The 15450-nt window shown below is 37.1% G+C and overlaps 1 protein-coding gene across 9 annotated transcripts in view; it reads left to right on the top strand.

The window, feature by feature from the left end:
• The window catches only part of FHIT (fragile histidine triad diadenosine triphosphatase), a 1313834-nt gene that overhangs the window by 167995 nt on the left and 1130389 nt on the right, over nt 1–15450 (top strand). The window contains exon 1 of one of the 9 annotated variants that reach the window (XM_054695170.1): nt 6820–6843. The exons of the other annotated variants lie outside the window; for them this stretch is intronic. The gene's annotated coding sequence lies outside the window, so the exon portion shown is untranslated. Of the gene's footprint in view, nt 1–6819; nt 6844–15450 lie in introns of those variants that run through there. 9 annotated transcript variants of the gene reach the window in all.

Raw genomic sequence — 15450 nt, 5'->3', positions numbered from 1 at the left:
AATGAGAGGATGTTATGAAGTACCTTTGAAGAGCCCACACAGTGTAATCATAAACCAAATATCAAACTACCAGTGTCTGAGAGTGACCTCTTCTTGAATATATAAATAAAAGAAAATAAGACTTTGTTAGGTATGTCATTCATGGAGTTTTAAACTCTCAGGAATAATTTGGTCTAATCCTTTCAATTTGCATGTGAAGAAATTGAAACCCAGCTAGTTTAAACAATTTATCCTTAGATTAACAACTAATTAGCTGCAGAACTAGAATTAAAACTCTGGTTTCCTGATACTAAAGTACTGTATCAGTTAAAGTTATCTGATTGTAACTAACTTGAGTAGAAAGGTAATAGATAGCGTGGATATTGTGTAGATTACAAAGTCTAATGCCATTTGTACTGTAACTTTTTTTTTTTTGGTGGGGAGGCAGGCAGTAGAAATGGTTAATTAATGCAAAGTGTAATTTAAATTAAAAAAATCAGAAATATCATGGATAGAATGTAAAAAAATACATTACTTTGAAAAAGACATTGAGGGAAATTCACATTACATAAAATTAATCATTTTAAGGCAAATAATTTAGTGACATTTAGTACATTGACAATGTTATACAGACATCATCTCTATCTAGTTGCAAAGCATATCCATCACTCCAAAATAACACTCTGCACCCATTAATCAGTTTCTCTTTATTCCCTTTTTACCCCTTACCCCATATCAGCCCTCAATCTATGTTCCATTTCTATGGATTTACCTATTCTAAATATTGCATATAAATGGAATCCACAGTATATGAACTTTTGTGTCTAGCTTCTTTCATTTTAGAATAATATTTTAAGGGTCATCATGTTATTGCATATATTAGTACTTCTCTTTTGTGAGATCAAATTATATTCCATTGTTATGTATAGACCATGACTTTTCATTCTTTAATCTTTTGATAGACACTTAGGCCATTTCTACCTTCAGCTACTGTAAATATCAACAGTACTGCTATGAATAAGCATGTATTTGTTTGAGTCAATGCTTTTAGTTCTTTTGACTTTATATCTAGGATTGTAATTTCTGGGTCACATGGTAATTCTATGTCTTACTTTTTAAGAAACCACCAAATCATATTTCCACAGTGCTAAACCACTTTATTTCCCCACTAGAAAGTGTGAGTGTTCCATTTATCTACATCCTTGCCAACATTTGCTGTTTTCCATTAAAAAAATTACAGGTATCCTAATTGGTAGAAAGCAGTACCTTATAATGGTTGTGATTTCCATTTCCCAAATTATTAGAGTGGGCCTGTATTCCTGGGCCCTCAGGGCAGTAGGCTGGGAACAAGCAGTACTGGCCAGACAGAATGCTGGCCACAGTGCCATGGTCTGAACTCTGCTCCTGATGTCCTGAGGAGGTTGCTGGGGAGGGGTAGATCAGAGCGTCCATTTTTTTTTTTTTGAGCCTTTTAAAGGGATCAAGATGTCATCCAAGCAGCTTCAGAAGAGGGGAGAAGGCTGATCTCAGCAGCAGCAGGTCTCTAATGTACTCTGCTTCCCCTGCAGCTGCAGTTCCACCTTGTACCATGGGTAGGTAACAGGACCTTCCCCCTCCCCTCTACCCTGTTGTTTAGAGCCCTTATCAGATACATGATTTGGAAATATGTCCTCCTATTCTATAGCTTGTCATATGACTTCTTTGATCTATTCTATCATGGGTAAATGCCCAGGGTTGGCCAAAAATGGGGCTGTTGAGGCCTGAAGACTTGCCACAGTCTCATGCACCTTCTGACAAGAAACCATAGGAAAGGGGCAGAAGGTGCCAGGGAAGTTTGGGATGAAAGGAGCAAAATCAGAATACAAATCAAGGTAATGGCTGCTGTTATCAGCCCCTCTACAGGTCTCTCACCCATGTCTCTTCCAAGTGTCTCTACATGTCTCCACTTCATGTGTCTCCTTTCATTTCCCCCAAGACCCTGATGCAAGTTCAAAGTCAAGAAGCAAGCATGTTTTCCTTCACATGTCTGCTCCATGTGTCTCCTCCAAGTCTTCTTGCCGCTTAGCTCCATTCCTTTATTAGGTGGGGCAGGGAACATGAAACATCCCCCCCTTCATGGAAGTTACACTCTGTAACACACACACGCACACACACACACACGCACACATATATCCACTAGAAACTTCCCTTTATACCAGGCTACCCTACAGAAATATAATGAGCTTCATATTTAATTTTACTATTTCTATTAATTATTTAAAATATAAAAAGAGGGCCTCCTGGTAGTGCAGCGGTTGAGCACTGGGTTGCGAAGCTGCCCGCAGCCTCTGCAGCGCCAGTTCGATCCCCAGGCGCCAGGCAAGGGTCCCACAAGGTGCGCAGACCTCTCCTGCCACCTGTTGCTCCCCTCAGCAGTGTACTTCGTCAGTCTGCCTGCTCTGCTTCCCGCTCTGGCTCTGGTGAATTCTCTCACCCTCCCGTGCTTCTGACTGTACCCAGTGCTTATATAAATAAATAAATGAATCTTAAAAAAAAAAAAAGAAATGAGATTAATATTTACGTATTTTATTTAGACAAATATTAAAAAAAATTACTCTTGTACTCAATGCAAAAATACTGATGTGATAGTTTACTGCTTTTATACACTAAGTCTTTGAAATTTGGTGTGTATGTTACACTTCATGGTCGTGCAGTCTCTTTTGTAGACACTCTGTTCTGCTTTTGTGTAGGAAACAGCCATAGACAATATGTAAACAAATAAATATAGCTGCGTTCCCAGAAAACTTTATTTCCAAAAATAGGTGGCAGATCGTATTTGACTTGCAGGTATAGTTTTCTGACTTTCTTTTGAGACTGCCCCTTTAACCTTATCTCCAGTAGAGAGAATCTTCTCTCCCCCCACTTTGAATTCCTTAGACCTGCCATCCCCTTTTCTAGTATCTTAATGATCCAGTCCCTGGAAATGGTTTTTCTCTACTCTTTCTGGTTTTTTTTTTTTTTCTGTGCTAGAAAGAGGTGGATTAAAGAAGGGCACTTCAAGTTTTAGGGTGACTCCTATGGATGGATGGGAAAAGCAAAAGATTCTCTGGCTCCAGAATGGAGACTATAAAACTTACTACATACGTATGCCTGTGAAGATTCACCTTCTGCTAGCATGTCTCCTGTCCGTTTTTTCTCTAAAGCAGTCTCTGAATCCTTCACAACCACAAAAGACCTCGTTAGGTCTCCTAAGATATCTTGGCTCTAAGAGGGAGCTGCAGGAAGTTGATGTTGAAACTTTCACATGGGGAAGCTTTTAGCTTAGTTCTTGCCATTAGGAGGTTCTCAATGTGTACATATCCAATGACTAAATGAATGAAATGAGATAGCTTCAGTTTTGGACTCCTGTCACTTCATTTGGTAATAATTTGGTTACTAAAATCCCCTTTTATGTTCTGTAGCCCAAAAATGTTACACACAGGTGAGTAAAAATGATTCTCTTTGATTCACTTACTTGCCATGAGCATCTGAACAGTTAGTTTCCAATGACCTGGCATGCCTTGATTTATTGTTCATTTGATATAATTTACTAAAGGTGACTTTACTCTATTTTTCTGTCTTAACTCTAGCTGGATCATGGTTGGTGGTGTTCCCCAGGGAATAAATTGCAGGCGATGACTCTCAGTCACATTAGGACTCCTTCTTTAATAGAAACTTCATGTAATGCACATCAGCCTTGAGACAGACGATGGCATTTTGTAGACAGGCTAGTGACCTCTAGTTCTTAGAATTGCAGTTACCTGCAAGATAACATTCTCAATTGTGAGTAGATTGTATCATTGTTTTTGGGAACTCTGTAAAAACCAACTTAAGCAAAACTCTATTATCTTGATTTCAGAGCTTTAATATTTAACTGAAGTGGGGTTAGATCAAAAAAAGAAATATTTGAAACTGTTGAACAGGTTCCCATGTCTTCAAGAAATATGTGTAAATTTGTTGCAAAGTAGTCAACAGGTACCACCTTTTAGGCAATTGAGCAAGTCTGATTTGCATTCCTCAGCATTAAATAGAAGTGTTTATAACAAGTGTGGCTCCAGATTCTGGGTGGTAACCACAATGCCTTGTGACTACATATTAATGGAGACTGAGAAAATGCATCTGAATTTTACAGTGATAAACTTTAATGACATCTGTGTTTAATTAACAAGCTTCGGTTGGTTACCAAAAATTGTAAACATAAGTCATTTTGCCAGTGCAGATACTGTCTTTCTACTTCTGAATGTGACCTTCAATTAAAACAAATAAAATTGCTTTTACTTTTAGTCCTTTTCTGCTGAATAACTCTGAGATGGTTTTGAAACATATCACTCCACTGCTCAAAACCTTGTGTGGATTCTTTATTCACTCCAAGTAAAAGTCCAAATCATTTACAGTGAGTGGACAAGAAGACCATTCTCCCTGCCAGAATCCTTTCCCCTCTACTGTCCTACCCATTTACTTGGCTCCCCCTCTCACTGACTTCTACTCACATAGGCTCCTTTGCTCTCCCTCACACACATAGTCATAGGGTTTTGCACAGACTTTTCCCTTTGTCTGGAATATTCTCCCTATGGGCTAACAGCCTGCCTCTCCTTTTTTAGAACCTTTTTTTAATGAAGTCTAATAAACACACCTTATTTAAAATTCCAACTCCCACATCTTCCTAATCCTTCTATTGCTACACTATTTAATTTTTGTAAGCATCTAACTGCCAATGTATTCCTTAATCACTTATTCTGTTTCTTGTTCATTATCTGTCTCCCTGTCACTAGAACCTAAGCTTCATGAGTATAAAGAATTTTTGTCTTTTTTCTTCAGTAAAGTATTCCAAGGTTCTAAATCAGTTCTATACAATAGAAATTTCTGTGATGATCAAAATGTATATGATAGATGCTGTTATTGAGTTTTTGGGTTCCTTGCTGTTACGAGGTTTGGGATTCCTTGGTTCTTGACGATGGCCATGAAAGAATTCAAACCCATGTCTAGGCAAAGTAAAGTTTATTTGGATACAGTACACATGTGAAGAGGTCTGGGCAATCAGGCTCCAGGGAATAACAACTATGAGGAATGGTGGGGGATTCTGGATTCCTGGCATAATGGAACCCCTCATTGAGCTCATGGAAGGCTGCCTACAGCATCCCTTTCTGGGGTTCACAGAAAGCAGTTTCTAATTCACTCCCCCTTTTATATATTGCTCCTGGGATATAATTTTATCAGCCATGGCAGCAAGTAGGGGTAGGGGTCTGCCTTACCCCCTTTGGCACTCCTTGTTCTCCTTGGGCCTTAATGGTCTGGACCTGTAGGTTGGAGTTGGGCCTTCCTTCCCTCCTTGGGCATTTCTTGGCTCTCCCTGGGCTTTATTGGCTCTAGCAAGTGTTTTCGGGGGTCCTAGATATAGTTGGCAACTTTATTTTATTTAGGCGTTTCTCTTCCTGCTCTAACTGCCTAATAACACTAGCCATATATGTGCTAATTGAGCACAAAAAGTGTGGTTTTGCAAATAACCCCTGAATTATAATTTAATTTCAGTTAATTAAAATTTAATTAGCCACATGTGACTCATAGTTACCTATCATAATGGACAGTGTTGATCTTACACGTTTGATTACTGATATGCAAAAGAATCATCTGAATTCCTAGAGATTTTGTAAAAAATGCAGATTTTGATTTATGAGATCTAGGGTTGGGCACATGATTTTGTGTTTTAACATAGCCTAGGTGATATCTTTTTATATTTCGCATAGCAAGACTCTAGAAGAATAATATTGCCTTGTTTTTCATTTGTGTTTTTACTGAGATAGAGCATCCTGACCATATCATTTCCTGGATAAGAGAGATGACTAAAAATTACCTGTTAGATCCAAATAACAGCCAATTGACCCAAAAGATTACAAAAATTGAATGATCTATTTCCTTATCCATGATAAGAATAGGATTTTCTTCATACCTTTTCTCTCCAATTTGTATGAATTCAGTTGTGGTTAATTTAGTTATTTTCCCCACTTTCAGTTCTAGTTATTTCAATGCCAGTTTCTAGCTGACTAATGTGCCCACTTGATTTCCAATCTCTTATTTCCAGGTCACTGAAGCTTTGTGCTAGTTACCCTTCACAAAGATATTTTGAGTGGTGCTGGACTACTAAGTTCTGCATCCTTCTGTTATCTGAGATAGCTGGCTAAATCAAACTCCCACAGTAAGAAAATCTCTCATCAATCTTTTCCATTGTTATAATCACATTGTTCATCTACAGAATAAACATCACTCATTTATTCCCTCAGGGAGGAGTTTAATCTTGCTCACATGACTTACATTGCTACAAATCTGTGGTTATTCTTAATTATCATGTACGCTTTTCCAGGTGGGTTATTTTCAGAGTGGTAAATCTTGATGTAGATCAATTTTAGGTGTTCCTAGTATTTAACAACAATTAAGGTACTGATGAATATATGTAGTATTGCCTGATTTATCATTCCCTTATAGGTGCTTCTCAAATATATCAGGCACAATTTACAGTACTTGTTAGTAGAAAAATTGAGATCCAAATAACATCTTAAAAACCCAAATTTGTTTTGTTTTTCAAAGAGGATGAGAAATGGGTGTGCGTTTGAAACCCTTTTGGCAGAACGCAGGTCTCATCTTCTAGATGGCTTTGCTGTGGCTGTATATGACCTGGGCCTGCATGAATGTTCTAATACCTCACGGCTTCTAACTGGCCCCCAACATATCACCTGTGTTTTTTGTTTTTTCCTTTTGCTTGGAATGCCCTCTGCCAATTCCTGCACCCTCCTCCCAATACCACCACCTAACACAGCACAAGACTAGCAAGAACAATAATCACAGCTGGAGGTAAGATTTGCTGAGTACTTTTGCATACTGGCACTGTGCTGAACACTTTAAGTAGGTTGTCTCATTTGATCCTCCCTACAGTTCTCTGAGCTGGGAGTTAGTTTTACTTTGCTGATAGAGAAGCAGAGACTTAGAAAGGTCAAGTAACTTTACCAAATTCTGTCAGTGAGTAGGGGAGCCTGGGTTTGAGGCCAGGCTGTCTGATTGTAGAATCCTTTTTCCTAACGATTAGGCCTCATTGCTTGGATTTCTTCTTGTCCCTGGGACTTTCTTCCTTTCTCTTGTTTCCTTTAAGGCAAATGACATTAATGCCATTAATTGGGATCTGAAGTCTGAACTCTCGACTCTCCCCAGTTCTCTCATGGAACTTTGTACCTACTGGTGTTATTCCTCTTGTATGTGGTTTATGTAGTTGTCCCCTGCTCAACTGCCTTGAAGGTATGCAAGACATATCTTCTGTATCCTTGCATCCTTGGTGGTGTTTTCAGGAATAGCAGAAGGGTATCTCCACTACCCTAATTTGTATTTTTATATAGTAAGTTTTCCATAATCTGGCAGGACTTGATGTATGTACTTACTTTATTATCATTCAGGAAGGGGCCACTCAGTGTTACCATATTTGAACATAATAATCCAATTGGGTAGGCGCAAATGAAACTAAAATAGTTTACATCCTACTTTTAGTGCTTGGAAGATGAACCAAGAGTCTCTGCTGAAAGCTTTAGAGAGCAAGAAATTTGTAGTTTAGGTCAATGGTCACTTTAGAAGTATACTGACAAAGCTTTAACCTTTGACTTGCAGGAAAAAAATGTTTGTGGGCCTGTATGCATGTGTGTTTATTATAAATTTTACTGCTTATAATTCATAAACAATAAGACAATCAATACTCTTTTTTGTAAATTCTAGATTGACTCTCATTTTTTAAATCAAATTCTTATATTGGCCTATAATTGCAATTGATGAACAAGTGCAGTTTTATCATACATGTTGTATAATAGTTTTACATGCTGAGAGATTATGTCCTTAACATTTTTGCTCCTCTAGGAATGAAACAATTACATATGTGGCACAATTAATTTGCATATTCTTCCTCACTCAGACCAACACAATAATATGTAACTCTGATTTGTACAATTTGTGGATTTGGATGATTTCAATTTGTCAGCTTGGGTTTCAAGCTACCAATGTGACTTTATTGAAAGTGGAATTGGGAAGAGGTGCACAGTCCACTTCAGAATGCAGCAATTCTACCATATGGTTATAATGTGAGTGTATATGTGTGTGTGTGTGTATGACCTCAGAAGTCTAGATAATAGTAAAAAAATTAGGAAATGATGAGGTTTGTGTATTTATCATCTTTAAAAATATTTTTTTTGTTAGAGAATTAGGGCAGTGAGGGCAATGCCTAAAAAGAAAATAAATAGGCAACTATACCCAGGACTCCAGGAAACTCTTGCCAGAGCCATAAAGCCGAGTGAGAGCCAAGAAATGCCCAGAGAGGAGAAAGGCAGTCCCGCCCCCTCCAAACCACAGGTAGGCTGATAAAGCCCAAGGAAAGCAAGAAGTGGCAAAGGAGGGAAGGCACCCACTTGCTGATGCGGCTGATAAAACTACACCCCAGGAGCATATTAGGAAGGGGAGTAACCTAGAAACTGCTTCCTGGACTGATAAGCCAACATCCTGGCAGCACGTGTGCAGCAAACCATAGGAAGGGACAGAGTGAGCAGCCTCAGGCACTCCACTTAAGCCAGGAGCTCCCCCTAACTCCCTTTCCAGATAGTTGCTCTTCCCTAGACTCTGCCTGTCCAGGACTTCTCCCTGGAGGTACTTTCATTCTGTCTCTAAATAAACTTTGCTTTTGCTTCTGCTAAAGATGTGACTTTGAAATCTTTCATGACTGTAGTCAAGGACTAGGAAACGACAAAATCCAGAAACATTTAGGAAACCCCCAAACTAGAAATATTTTTAATTTTTAAGTTTTACATATATATCCTTTAGATAATTATATATATTTAATTTTTAATAATGATGGTTTAACAACTGGTGTATGACATTACTGAAATATAGTAATGTGCACTTTTAAGCCTGGAAGTGGTTCTGGCACACCATTGAATTAGTCCAACTCATCAGTTGTCTTTGGTTATAAAATTCCATTGTGGAGGGACAAACTTTGCCTTTTACTTTGGGTTTTTACATTAAATACTGTTTGTTAAGCATATTGTAAATTATGAGATCAGAAACACATTAGTTAGGGCTGAAGGTGGAACTCAGATCCACACCCCAGGGACTCTCCTGACTTCTGCTAAGGAAAGCAGAGATGACAGGAAGAGAAAAAGGCCGATAAGGAGTACAAAACTCTTTTGTCTTATTTCTCTTTTCTCTTCTTCCTCATTTTTCTTGAGGTAGGTGTGGTGGTGGGGAATGTTCATGTCTTCTTCCTGAGTATAAGGTCATTTCTGTTGCAGGACAACAGAAAATACATAAAAGTATAGAAATAGAAGTAAATATGACTTCTGATTTTATCACTAAGAGGTAACCAAGATTTTAATTTTTAGGAGTATATGCCAATAAAATGTTGAGCATATTTCATATAAAATGTAAATTTTACTCATATACGTATATATAAATGATAAATAACAACCTATGCTTTTATTTATTTCACAATTATTTATTTACATTATTATCTCCTGAGTTTGTAAAGGGTAATTATGCAGCTCTATTCTATTTGGAAAATAAAACTTAAAGACTAGAACTACAGAAACTGAAATGACATGTTATCACTACATTTCCCCCCGATTTACTGCATTCTTTTCATAAAGACAGTTACTAGATATATTAACAAACACCACATGAATAATTTGAATTTGACTTCTGCTTCTTTTTCCATCCCTCAGTAGATAAGTAGGAAAGTCAAGTTTGGGTGGTCCATAATTATCGTCTTCCTAGATTATTTCATATTTAATCTAACTTTGGGAATACTTGGTATATTTCCATGTCTGATCTATGAATTTGAATTCTTCTGGAATTTGTTTGTTAGTATCTTGATAATGCAGAAGAAAGATAAGATTTTCATGTCAGAAAATCTTGTTTATTTAAAAGGAGAGAGACAACCAATATTCCTGCCTGGTTTCAGACTAGATTTTCACATATATAGCAGTGTGGACACATTGTCCATGAAGAACAAAATCATATGGAGTGACATTTAGACCCTGACATAACTGACAGTACTTCTGGGGACTTTAAAATACTGCGGCAACAATCATATTTGACCACAGTCAGTGAAATGTTTCCTCTTTTACATTCAGTTATGTGACCAGTGAAATCATTTAATAAGCTCTGTCCTGCAGCTCATGATCTATAAGTCCTGTGTGACTTGGCATACTTCTTATCTCTGGCTTGGCTCTCCAGATGCCTAACAGGTTATATTACTCTGAAAGAAATGATTTTGGATTTTGCATATAAGATTATGTTGGTTATTTTCTTTTTTAGGATGGCTAAGCTATATAGATATGGAAAAATATCTCACTGAGAAATAGAGGGTAGAGAAAAGATGGATGCCAATTGTTAAGTGAAGGCAAGGTGCTATTTTAAATATCTTTGCATATAAATACTGTCTCAAAAAATATATGCAGTATGGGTAGGTCTCAAAGCAGAAAAGTTATCTTTTGTATATTGACCAGAGTTGCTCTATAAAGATTGTTTCCTGAGAAATGGTAGTGGTTAGTAACAGTAGCAATGTCTAGTATATATATATATATATATATATTATTGCACATTGTTAATAGCAACGATCATATTTCATTTTAAAGATAATTTTAAAAAATCATAAAATTTGTTCTTTTGAAATATTTTGATAGCTTGATTTAAATTACAGTTTTATTACAGTATATACTCAGTTGGCATTGTTAGAATATTCCAGCTTTATATTTAGTGATAACTAGTTTCTTGATGATCCATTTTTCTTTCTTTATCCATACTTTGTTCCACACATATAATCATAAACCTGTAATTATGTAGTTTTTTTCCTCACAAAGATAAAGAAAAGCCAGACAGAAGGTTCTTCCCTCCAGAAATAAAACTCAGACTTATCATAGAATTTAAATCTTAGTAGAGGTCTTAGCGGGTTCTCTTTGAAGACCTAAGTGTATCAGTCTTTTGTTGTTAACTAAGTATTTGGAGTTTGTTTCTCTATTGTTTGATTAGATTTTCTTTTGGAAGATAAGGTTGAATTTAATATAAAAATGCTTATTATTTTTGTATAAATTACTACTTTGGAGTTTAGTTTCTCCCTTTTTCCCCCTTTCAGTAAGAGATTTCTTAGACTTACTTGGGTAGGTTATATGCAAAGATAGTTATAGATGACAATGATATAACCCTCATTTGCAGTGTCATCTTTTCTATTTTGTATGTATTGCAAATTTTGGTTCACTAAATGTCACATTATCCCATTATTTTCCCAATTTATGATTGACTTTGATAATATTGTCCAAGATGAAAAGCACAAATGAAGATATTTTCTTAGACATTCCTTTTGTTCTGGTGCCAAGAGACTAGGTAGTCTGTATTGACCAGAGGAAAGAATGATAGCTTTCTCTCAGAGTTCTGAATAGGAATGTGTAAGTGGATTTTATGGGAACGAGTGCCTGGATAATACTTAAAGCTGTAGAGAAAAGAATCCCTTTTTGCATTAATAGAACAAACTATAAAGATAGTTAAGTGCAATGCACAGCATCACACTGCACAGAGTATGAGTGTAAAGAACCTATAAGTCACTAAATTTTTTGGAATCTCATTGTGTGCTGCTAAAATAGCAGTTTCTTTTCCCACATATATAATCCATTAAACTTTCTAGTCAATATGTTGAAAAGACTTAAAGTATATTTATTGATTATTGTCACAGTGTACCATTGGTTTGTTCGTTCATTCTTCTCTCCCACTTCCTGCTCCTACCAGCTATAGAGTAATATTTTATAACTTTTAAAGGAATGACAGTATGGAACTACTTTATACTAGGGACTTGCCCCTTTCCTACAGTTTCCTTCCAGAAGGTGCCTTAGACTTGTGGCAGGCTTTGGGCCTCAGCAACCCCGCTTTGGTCCAATTGTATTTGGGTGGGCATTTACCTCTGAGGGGATGGGTAATTTTGGATGTTCTATTGGGAAACTACTATCTTCTCCTCTCTATGCACATTAATCCTATTAAAGTTTTTTTACCCTAAGAGAATGATTTTTCTTTATGTGGTACATGGCAGAACCTCTTTAGAGTGTGCAGGTTTGGGGATCCTGTGGTATCCCTCTGCAGTGGCAGGTAGGCACAGGGCAGCAGTAGGGGAGGGTGAAAATGGTGGTAGAGCCAGGAGGTTGGTAGACCTCCCAGCCCACAGCAAATCTTTACTCTGGGCTTGCACTGACATTCTTTCATAGCCCTTTTCTGCAGCACCATGATCTGTTGCACATTTTTTTTCATATGCCTATTGGCCATTTGCATTTCCTCTTTGGAGAAATGTCTTTTAAGTTCTTCTGCCCATTTCTTGACTGGATTGTTTATTTTGTTTTTGTTGAGTCATGTGAGTTCTTTGTATATCTTTGTGATCAGTCCCTTATCCGTTGAATGTAGTGCAAAGATTTTTTTCCCAATGGGGGTGGGGTGTCTCTCTGTTTTGGTTCATGTCTCTTTTTGCTGTGCAGCAGCTTTTCAGTTTGATGTAATCCCAGGCGTTTATCTTTTCCTTAACTTTCTTTGCTTTGGGTGATGAGTCTTTAAAGATGTTATTGTGATGTATGTCTTATAGTGTTTTACCTATATTTTCTTCTATATATTTTTATGGTTTCAGTTCTTATGCATGGACCTTATTTTCAACACTTCTCATTAATTGAGAATTATTAAAACACATTCCTTAATGTCCTGAATTTATTATTTTTGTTCTAATAACCAGGAGTAGAAATGCTGTATTGTGTCTAACTGAAAGCCAAAATTGCTAATCTGAACCAAGTTGCAATGTGCTGGTTTGCTTTAAAGCAAACAAACAGAAAGATATAGTGACATTCCTGAAGGCATGCCTCCAAGTTCTTAATGTAATTACTTCTTGCTTCCTGAGATGTAATTAATTAGATAAAAAGAGATCAAGCATAATCTAAAAGTATCTAAGAGAGTTTCTAAATGGGAGTGACTCTGGTCTTTGGAGCCACAATAAAATGTCACCAGATCCACGGTCACAAACATCTCTACTGGGTCATCATTATGACTGGAAAACCTCTTGAAGTCAAGAATATGTGAAAGAATCTTTAGAGAGAAATGTGAATTGGAAGGATGAAAAAAAGATTTTTTTTCCCTAGAGTCTGCAGGTTATTTTCTTCATTTATTTCCAGCATCGTCTTTCTCTACCTGGGGTTGTCTGCTGTAGCCGATATCAAGGCCATTTTATTGAAAAATTTTCAGATTCTTTATCAAGCACTTAGTCTGTCATACATTGTCTATTGTAACTGGTAAATTAAATTTCACTCTGACAGCTGACCACCAACTCACGACCCATTTTGTGTGGGAGTTTCTTTGATTTAGAAAAGTACCTTACCTGGCAACCTCATTTTTTTGGTACTTCCTTTTTTTTTCTTTTTCTTTCTTTCTTTCTTTCTTTCCCCCTTTTTTTTTTTTTTACAAATAATCTTTAACAGGCTTTAAGATGGGAGAAAAAGATCTTTTAAGATTCTTCATATATATATATATATATATATATTTAGATGGGAAAGTTGTGAAGTCGTGAAGATACAGAACTACAGATTAATATAGCTCTTGAGTCTCATAACTGCTGAAAATATGTCCTTACTACCTATTTTATTTTACTTCCCTTTCCGCTCCCCTGTACCTCATTCTCTTCTAAGCAGCAAGGTGGAAGTAGTGAGATGCTTTCCAGAAACAAAGGAAATGAGAGAGAGGAATGAATATCAGTAATTTTTTAAGTTATGGCTAAAGAACCATGGAATCTCATTATTGGAAGTGACCTTAAAAATTGTACAGTATGTTTCTTTTTGAAGAAGAGAACACAAATTCTCACAGCAGTAGTTGTTAGGGGTATGGGGCTCTTGATGCTCGAGTCAGAGTCTGGAAATTTGTACTGAGTGTGTGTGTTCAGTCAACAAAATTTATTGCTTGGAACATGGTATCTTCTCATCTTCCCTCTTTACCTCCTATTCTCAAATCATTGGTTTAGAGAAACAGGCTCATTTTACAGATAAGAAAATGGAGTTCCAGGCCTCCCCGGTGGCGCAGTGGTTGAACACTGGGTTGCGAAGCTGCCCACAGCCTCTGCTGGCCGGTTCGATCCCCGGCTGCTCCCTGGCCACCGGAAGAGGGTCCCACATGGCGCGCAGACCTCTCCTGCCGCCCGCTGCTCCCCTCAGCAGTGTACTTCGGTCCTTCTGCCTGCTCTGCTCCCCGCTCTGGCTCTGGTGGGTTCTCTCACCCTCCCGCGCTTCTGACTGTACCCAGTGCTTGTATAAATAAATAAATAAAAAAAAAGTAATCTTTAAAAAAAAAAAAAGAAAAGAAAATGGAGTTCCATAGAAATGTTAAGGGGCTTATAAAGATCATTAGTCCTTAAGAAATACTGCCCCCTTCCTGTTTTATTAGGCATTTCTTGTCTCCAAAATAAAATCATGAAAGAAATCAGATACTGTTGGGACAGAACTATATTAAACAATAGTTATCTTTGTTTAGTTGTTTAATATTAATATAGGTATCTTTGTCTTTTAAAAAAGATTTTATTTATTTATTTTTGCATAGAAGAACTGGGATGTAGGTCAGAGGTGGGGGGTTGTGAAAGGATTCAACAGAGACAGAGTGGGGAGCAGAAACAGGATTTACTGAAATACACTTCTTAAGGGGAGTAGCAAGCTAGAGGCAGGGAATCAAACTCAAGTTCCCCCTCCCCCCAGTGGGTCCTCTCCAGTGATAGCACTGAAATTTAACCCCTAGGCAACCAGGGAGGCCCTAAGTATCATAGTTTTCAAATGAAAATGATTAATATTTTAATTCTATTGTGAGATAGTGATAAAATTGAGCCATGCCGTCTCTGTAAAGGTCTTGCTGTTTTAAACTGCCCATCTTCTCTGATATCATATTATTTCATTGCCTCCTCTTTTTTTCTTTCTCCCTTATAGTCTGTTTCTTTTTTTTTTTTTTTTCTGTCTTTCTTCTTTTGCCATGCTGAATTTGGTAACACATTTTTGAAGACACTTAAGGAAGGATTGTTTCTGAAAATTTGCTACTGAATCAAAGTGACACACTTATATTTTAAACTTAAAAAGTGAAAAGTCTACAGATAGAATGTAATGATGAATTTTTATAAGCATAGAGCCGCATTCCAGAAGCTTTAGGAGATATTGTTATTTGAAAGAACCTTGTAATGAGTCTTATGGTAGAGCAAATATTAAGTGTTTGTTATATCAGGACAGTCCATCATCTCCACAATTTTGTGAGTATGGAGAAACCATATTGCTAAGAGGACAGTGGATCAAGGAACAAATCTGACCGTGAAACAGGGAAACATACCTGCTAAATGCAGAAATAACAAGGAGGAAGGAGAAATAAAGTGGAAAGTTCCAAATTTTT

This window comes from Talpa occidentalis, unplaced genomic scaffold (assembly GCF_014898055.3).
Source record: "Talpa occidentalis isolate TD23 unplaced genomic scaffold, MPIMG_talOcc4v2.1 talOcc4.10, whole genome shotgun sequence".
NCBI lineage: Eukaryota > Metazoa > Chordata > Mammalia > Eulipotyphla > Talpidae > Talpa > Talpa occidentalis.
The sequence above is the reverse complement of the archived record's forward strand: the minus strand, read 5'-3'. Positions and strand labels throughout refer to the sequence as shown.